A 7,966-nucleotide genomic window follows, 5' to 3' on the forward strand; every position below is an offset into this window, starting at 1 on the left:
GGGTTTTACAATTTATGCAAATAGTACTATTTCCATACTCGGCAAGCGCCAGAGATCTTGATTGGGTAACAGCTACTATTGGGTTGTCATTAGTAAAAGTGTTCAGAGGCGATTCTGCAAGCTCCTGCAAGGATACTGATAGGTATTTTCTATGCCTTTTGTATATTTTGTGGGTGAATGGTCAGTTGACCCCTTTGACCTTTTAATCTGGTTGCTCCACTCATATGTAGTGACTTCACGCTGTCTTATGGCGTTTAGTTAGTAAGAATTATTATTGCACTGTCTGGCTGTCTCAGCGTCTAGAACCCTGCATGTAACTGACCTTGAAGGCCAGACCTTCGTTATCAGCTCGTTGCCATGGCCACCTGCCCAGCCTCTGGGCTTTCCCGGACTATACTTGAATTATGAACTACAGGTCCTTCCAAAACTACATATCCCAATGCATTGTTAAGATGCTCCTCTATAATGCCACGTCTACTTTGTATCATTCTCCATTTTGTATTGAAGAAGTATAAATACTCCATGCAATTTTGATACGGCATCGAGAGACCACGCTGGACCACCCCTGCGGGGTCGGTCTAATTTGATCGTAAATTATGCTGTATGTGGATCTTGTTCTGTCTCTCTGAATCAATATAAAATATGACTAAAACCCTCACTCTGAATGGATCTCCTCTGTGGTGAACTCAGGTAACATTTCGGTATTTATAAGGTAATTCTCCTAAAGTAACATTGTTTATATTGGCTATTTACTTAAAGTATCCTGGTAAAAGCTGAAGCTAAGTATCTATTGTAATTCGATTACTCCTAAAAGTATTTTGAGAGTTCCGGTGTTTCGGTGCTCTCAGCTCATAGCTCTGCTGTCGAAGCTATTTATAGTAACTAATTTTAATACAGTCCTTGTCGTTATAGTCATATGGTGGAAATAAACCCATCAGATACGCAACCATTAGATAATTCTGGGGTCCTTGACGTGAAAAATGTTGAGGACCACTGACATAGAAACATAGGTTTTTCAGAAAACTGATTTGGAAGATTTCTTTTTTTTAATCAGCCTCAGGTCTAAATGGGTTAAAGTACTGATCTCTATAGCAAATAGCTACATCGCCATGAATGCTCGGCTCACACTGCAAAGACCATAAATTCATTGAACAGCCAACAGTGAATTCCACTTAATTCTTTGTTTCGTAAATAAATGAACGTGTTGTAATGTTAGCTTGTACATATGCTATTTTCAAATAGTAAAAGTCGTTCATTCTGTCTGTAGGTTTTGTACATTTTTAACCAATTGAAAGTATTAACAAGAGTTTGCGACTAAATGACTATATTGGATCCATTGGAATACAGGTAATTTATTTGCCCCATTGCGTTACAGTTCTGGACATGCAGTACAAGGTTTGCAGCCGACAGAGACCATTTGTAACGTTGGACGGTGACTCCAAAGTAGTGTTCCTCAGTCACAAGGCGCCTGGCAGAACACAGAGCATGGAGGTGTTGGGCCATCCAGCCTGGTACTGGCTGGAGGGAGGGGGATCGTTGGCTGACAAAGCCTGATGCAAACTGATGCAACGTTCATTTAAACAAAGCAATGGAAGTCAGCTGTATTATTATCATTGTCCACCATAAATAGAAAAAGGACAGCATTTGTTTTTGACAAACCTAACGGGACTGAGCTCGGCACTGGAAAAAGAGAATGTGCTACACAATATGCACGCACACACAAAGGTTTCTAAATGAACAGAAAATCACATCTCATGTACACACAGTCCTTATGTACACAAGTGCCTGGGTGAAGTTTTCTTGTGTATGTGTGAATATCGAATATCTGTGTGTGTGCGCTCAGTGAAGCTGTACTGGATTGAAGCGTTTCCAATGAAGTGCAATGACAATTAAACAGTAACTGACCTGCTATCTCCCTTCATTACTTCCCAAAGGTACAGCCTGCGTGTGTACGTGTGAACAGGTGCCTGTATGCGTATCCATGCCATTGCTTTTATGGGTGAGCGTGCGCACACGCACACACACAAACAGTTACAAATGGATATATTCTTAGATATACTATATTTCTTATATATAGGCATAGAAACACACAAGATATGGCCAATAACACACACACAGCCTCATTTGCATGATGCCCACTCTGACTCATTGAAAACTGAAAAGCCATTGTAGTGTTGTTGCAGCAGGGAGACATCCTGCAGGTTCCACTGTATTAACGTACAGCTGTAAACATACATTTACTACAGTGTTTTCTCATGCCAAGCCAGTCTCACTGTACTGCCTTCCACCATCTTTATTACAGTATGTTTTCTCTGTGTCTGTTTCCAGCTCTCTCTCTCTCTCTCTCTCTCTCTCTCTCTCTCTCTCCTCCTCCTCTCCCTCTCTCTCTGTCATTTTCTGTCTCCCTCTCCTCTCCTCTCCTCTCCTCTCCTCTCCTCTCCTCTCCTCTCCTCTCCCTGCACATGAGAATCCAAACATAGTCATTTTTCTGGAGCCCACCACACAGCCATTTGCATAACAATCTCCACTTGTTTTTCTGCTTAGATGGAATTCACAGCATGGTGCTGCATGCCTGAGAGAGGGGTCATTGCTATGTATATCAGAGGGAAAGCGAGGCGGAGAGCGGGTGTGAGAGAGAGAGAGAGAGAGAGAGGGGAAAGACAATACTAGAGAGAAGGAGGGGGGCAGTGGAGGCCAGTGGTCGCCAAAAGATATATCCATACACAAATAAAAAACACAAGGAGCTGTGTGTCATTGTGTGTGTGTGTGTGTGTGTGTGTGTGTGTGTGTGTGTGTGTGTGGTGTGTGTGTGTGTGTGTGTGTGTGTGTGTGTGTGTGTGTGTGTGTGTGTGTGTGTTTAAACAGCATTAGCAGAATATACAAAACAAATAATACATAAAGCTTCAAGTTGACCACACATATTTTCCAGTGCCATATTTCATTGAATCTTTGCCCATTAATAATGGATTATATTAAATTCTAACATTCCAAATCGAAGCAGCTGAATTGTGTGTGCATACCAACCAAGGTCCTTCAATTATATTCTAGGTTTAGAGGGTTTAAAAACTGATTTGGACACAGTGAAGACCAGTTCCATGTATAAACAAATATGGCCTGAAAAATAATATTTACAACCTTACCAGGTAAATATGATCAGGTAGTTCACTAGGTCCATGATGAGGTCCACTCTTCCGACATGTAGGTGACGACTCTAAAACATATTACAATTTACATTTTAATACATTTAATAGCATTCAGAACACGCATACTGTAGTGCCCGCCCGCCCGCACACACACACACACACACACACACACACACACACACACACACACACACACACACCACTTGGCTGTATAATGTGACCAGTGACAGATCCCGAGTCCAAGGCAACCGATTTATTATTATTTTAACATCGGTATCTGTTGGCTTATGACTAGTTCTCTCTGTGTGCGTGCGTGCATGTTGTGATCGGCTATTCAACAAAATAGCTAATACACAAGCTCACAACCACAAAGCTTAATAATATTATTATTAATATATTATATTATAATGCCAAATAGTTAGTCATGGTTCTGTCTGGATTCCTTGTTTTTGAACTCTTGTTTTGAGTCTTATACATTCCTTTGGACCTTTGAGAATTGCCGCACAAACATTATTTTATCATTTGAGTTTGTGTTTAAATATTGGAGATTTTTGTGTTTGGTTTCACAGAATAGGGTTGGGGTTTAGTTCAGTCAGATAACTCACAAATAGACAACACTTGCTCTTGGCAGTGGCCTACTATAGGCTTCTGTTGCTGCCGTGACACCTAGGCCTATTCATTCATACTCCAGTTTTAGGTCATATGGTGAGCACCATTTTGGTTAGTAAAAACAGAGAGATGAGTTTGGGTGAGTGGTGAATTGCTTACCACTGCGGTCATGTTGTAGTTTTTGGTGGTCACCTCACTGTATCACCTAAAACTGGAGTATGAATAGGCCTGGGGGCCATGGCATCAAAATGGTGCTTGTTGAGACTAGTGACCTCAGCACTTGATAATAACTGACCATTAATTTGAATCAGTTGTGAATGAGAAGGTACTAGTGTATACCCTGTGGATCCTTTCTGATTTTCCTGGACCAAGTATTTTACGAAGGTCTCAATCGTTCAGAAATAGTGATTATTTATAAGCTGGTCCACCTGGTCCTCATTGACTGGCTGCAATGTATTCCATCAATCTCCCAGCTGCAGTTTGCCACCCAGTGCAACAAATCTGCCATCTGGAATTGCTGGATAGAGAAAATGACTTAGGTGTCCTTTCCTTAATTTACCTTCCGTGTTTTGATTGATTGATTGAAATATTTATTAACAGTTTGTAGAATTTACAGTACATTTTAAGCACAAACTCAATACAAAGACTGTCAACTGTGAGTGGACGACCCAATTAAGCATTACACTTGTTTACAACAGGGTCCACATTGTTCAATTCATCAAAACATTTAAAGACATACAAACATTTAGAGACATACAAATAGACATTTCTATGTAGCTAAAGAACAGAACCGGAATTCATCATATGGGAAGCAGAAAAGGGAAAAGATACAATATACAGTGAGGGAAAATGGGGGGGGGGGGGGAAACTTGTGGCGAGCCTTGCCAACCTGTGCCTTCACACCTGTCTTAAATAGCCTAATCATGCAGCCGCCATCTTCATCATAGTTATGGTCCCACTCGTCCCAGCTGTGCTTTAGTCCCAATACCTGTTTACTTTAGTGTTACGCAAGCAGTGGTGGAGCTACTCAACCCCGTGTCCAGTTGTACCCTACTTGAGTCAAAGTGTGGATACACTGGATACTAATAAATTAAATTACTGACAGAGTACGTTTTATTTTTTAATACCAACGCATGACTGCTGTAGGCCTATTATAGGCTACAATTTGGACATGAACATTAATAGCTAGGCTACGTTTTGGGAATAGTAACTGCATGCTACCAATGAATCATTTCCCCAGTAATGTAATGCTAAACTCTCACCTCAAATTTAACTTCTTGGTTGTTTCTTTTGTCTTCTTTGGTTTATTATTCTGCTGAAAGAACAACTTTGAGAGAGGAGAGTAGAGTGTAGACGATTCAGATCTTTCCGCGCAGGTGCGGCGCCGCCGCCGCGTGCGCGCGCGCAGTGAAGACGTATTTATACCTCGTCGTATGACCGTGTTGAACGAATGCCTTGTGGGCTTGTAGGTCGGCTATTTTCGACGCGCTACACTGTCGTAAGACGGGGCATAAATGGCTTGACAGTCCAGCATGCATATATGTACACTACACTTGGTGCTGCAGTAGCTCTGGTCCATAGCCATAATGCCCTTTATGGACCAGAGGAGCTATGTTGCTTGTAAAAAATAAAATAGACTCGATCTACAAGCTCACAACATGTACAATCACAAAACGTTGTAGATTTTTTGATCTGTTTATTTTGGTAATTACCTGTAATTCATTATTTCTTTCTTTCTTTAAAAATGATCACTCTAGAATCAATATAGCATAGGCCTATAGCACCTTTTTCACTTTTTTGTGTGCATGTCAAGTGATGATAAAAGAAAAGTGCATGATTGGAGCATATAGGGATAGGCTATTGGAAACTGTCATTGGAAATAAATAACAAAACAGCTTCTACTCAACCATCTTCTACTCAACATCTACTCATCTACTCAAGCAGTGGCACTACCCCGACCTCCTTTGAGAACCAATTCAACCAATGATCTACATTTCTCAAAAGAAGATCAAGAAGACCACCTCCAACCACTGCAGCTGTGTTAGTTATTGTATTCAAGTTATGGATTGCGGATTTAATGAGGTTCTGGAGTTGTATTTTTGTTGTTTTTTCACCTCTCTAGGGACAGGAGTAGAGGCTTGAAATTATCGTCTTGTTTGTCCTATTGTGTATAATGTGCAACTATTCTTCTTTCTATGCTGCTGAGTGACAACCAAATTTTCCTCCAGGGATCAATATAACTACCTACAGTCGCTGTTTGTGTATATAGTAACACCGCTTTGCATTCGGTTCACTTTGCCGCCTTTCTTTCTGAATGAGCAGAATCAAAACATCAAAAGAAACAAGACTGAGAGGCTGTTTAAATGTAATTCATGAACTCCATCTCACAACAATGACAAGAACACATTGTCAAGCTATCAACGCAGTATGGCTGACTATAAATTGGCCTTAACTTATGCTTGTGCAGAGGTAGAAGAAATGGGATCGGTCTGCTTGGGCCAACTAATCTCTCTATCTCTGTGACATCATGGCAGCAATGTGATGTGGACTTGTGAGAAATGAAGAAGCGCAGGCATTATATTAAATCATCAAATCTATTGCATAGTGAATTCACCCTCCTCCTGCCTCTCGTCTCTTCATTATACTGTATATCCTGTATCTGACTCCCACATAGCCCAATCTTTTTCTTAATAATGTAATGTTATGTTTAATATTAACAATGATGGCAGCAAAACTATTTCCATTGAAGACCTTCTCTTCACCACCACTTTGTAGCCGGCAATAGCCATACCACAAAGTAAACATGAGAGAAATGTAAACATGATTAGGTTTCCTAGAATGTTTATCAAATTAAAATATTATGTGTCCATGACACAACTAATTTCCTTTCATTGTCTAAACCAGGGGTCCTCAACTAGAAATGATGAAGGTCCACAAATATTGTTTTGAATAAGACCGAGGTCCGGTCCCATGCGCAGCGTCCATCGGAGAGCGGGGCTCTATGCCCGTTTAGTATGGCCAAGCTTATACAAATCCGATCCCCTTCCACCCAACCAATAATGGGGTGCAGAGTGCAGGCCCGGAGTGGAACTCCAAATCAGTTATACGCCCTGGCAGGCCACACTGCGCGCGCACAGCGCGCGCCAGAATTTTGGGGGCCCTTGGGGGACATTTTGGGGGCCTTTGCAGCATTTTCACATGAGAAATGTACCATCTGATGTTAATTATATTATTAACTTAATGAACTGAACAGATAGGCTACCTAACAAACAACCCGGGCCACAATCACCCCACCCCGCTCCAATTCTACCCATACTTTCTTAAAGCCTCAAGGATTTCAAATAGGTCCTTTTTGATTCTGGGTCATCTTTTTATTTCTTCAACTAATAACAAGAATACATGACATGAATCGATAAGCTTTAATCTAAACACATCACTTATAGCATCTGTAAGAGAGGAATCTGGGAACCCATAATACCCATCAGATGTCGGCCCATGCTCTTCCGGTGGCGCTTCTTTGTTTTCATTCCTACTAACCACAAACTTTACACGTTGTAGCAGGAGTTTCCGACAGATCTGTCTTGATAAGAGAGTGACTGGCTGATGGAATATTCTCTCTTTCATTGCTCTATACCTGGCTGTCACCATAGCAGACCTACAAGGCAAGCTCACAAGGCATCTGATACGGGAGCTTGCAGGTTGACCATGGTCGTTGAAATGTGAACGGGGCGTTATGTGGTTAGTTGTACAGTCATCTCACGGTGTAGAGTAGATAATTGGCTACATGGCCTTCTCTGGCCCTGGTAAACTGTTCCTAATAAAACTGCTATTGATCAACCTGCTTTTCAGAGCAGAATGGGGAAAAGAGGCCGCACTCAATAAAATGACATTTAATAATGTGAGCCGGCCTTGGGTGAAAGAGTACCTCTATGTTCTGAGTGAGCGAGTAATTAAGTTTGTGCGTGTGTGTGTGTGTGTGTGTGTGTGTGTGTGTGTGTGTGTGTGTGTGTGTGTGTGTGTGTGTGTGTGACTGTGTGTGTGTGTGTGTGTGTGTGTGTGTGTGTGTTTATAAACAAATCAGTGAGACATGATTGTCTGTGCCTTTATTTGTGCGTTTGTGCATGTGTGTACAATGTACATGCAGGTGTACTGTGTATGCTGATGTGTGTGTAATTTCCTTTGTGTGAATGTGTGGCCACCTAGCCTACAGTATA

Source organism: Protomyctophum parallelum (assembly GCF_964188405.1).
Source record: "Protomyctophum parallelum genome assembly, chromosome: 10".
NCBI lineage: Eukaryota > Metazoa > Chordata > Actinopteri > Myctophiformes > Myctophidae > Protomyctophum > Protomyctophum parallelum.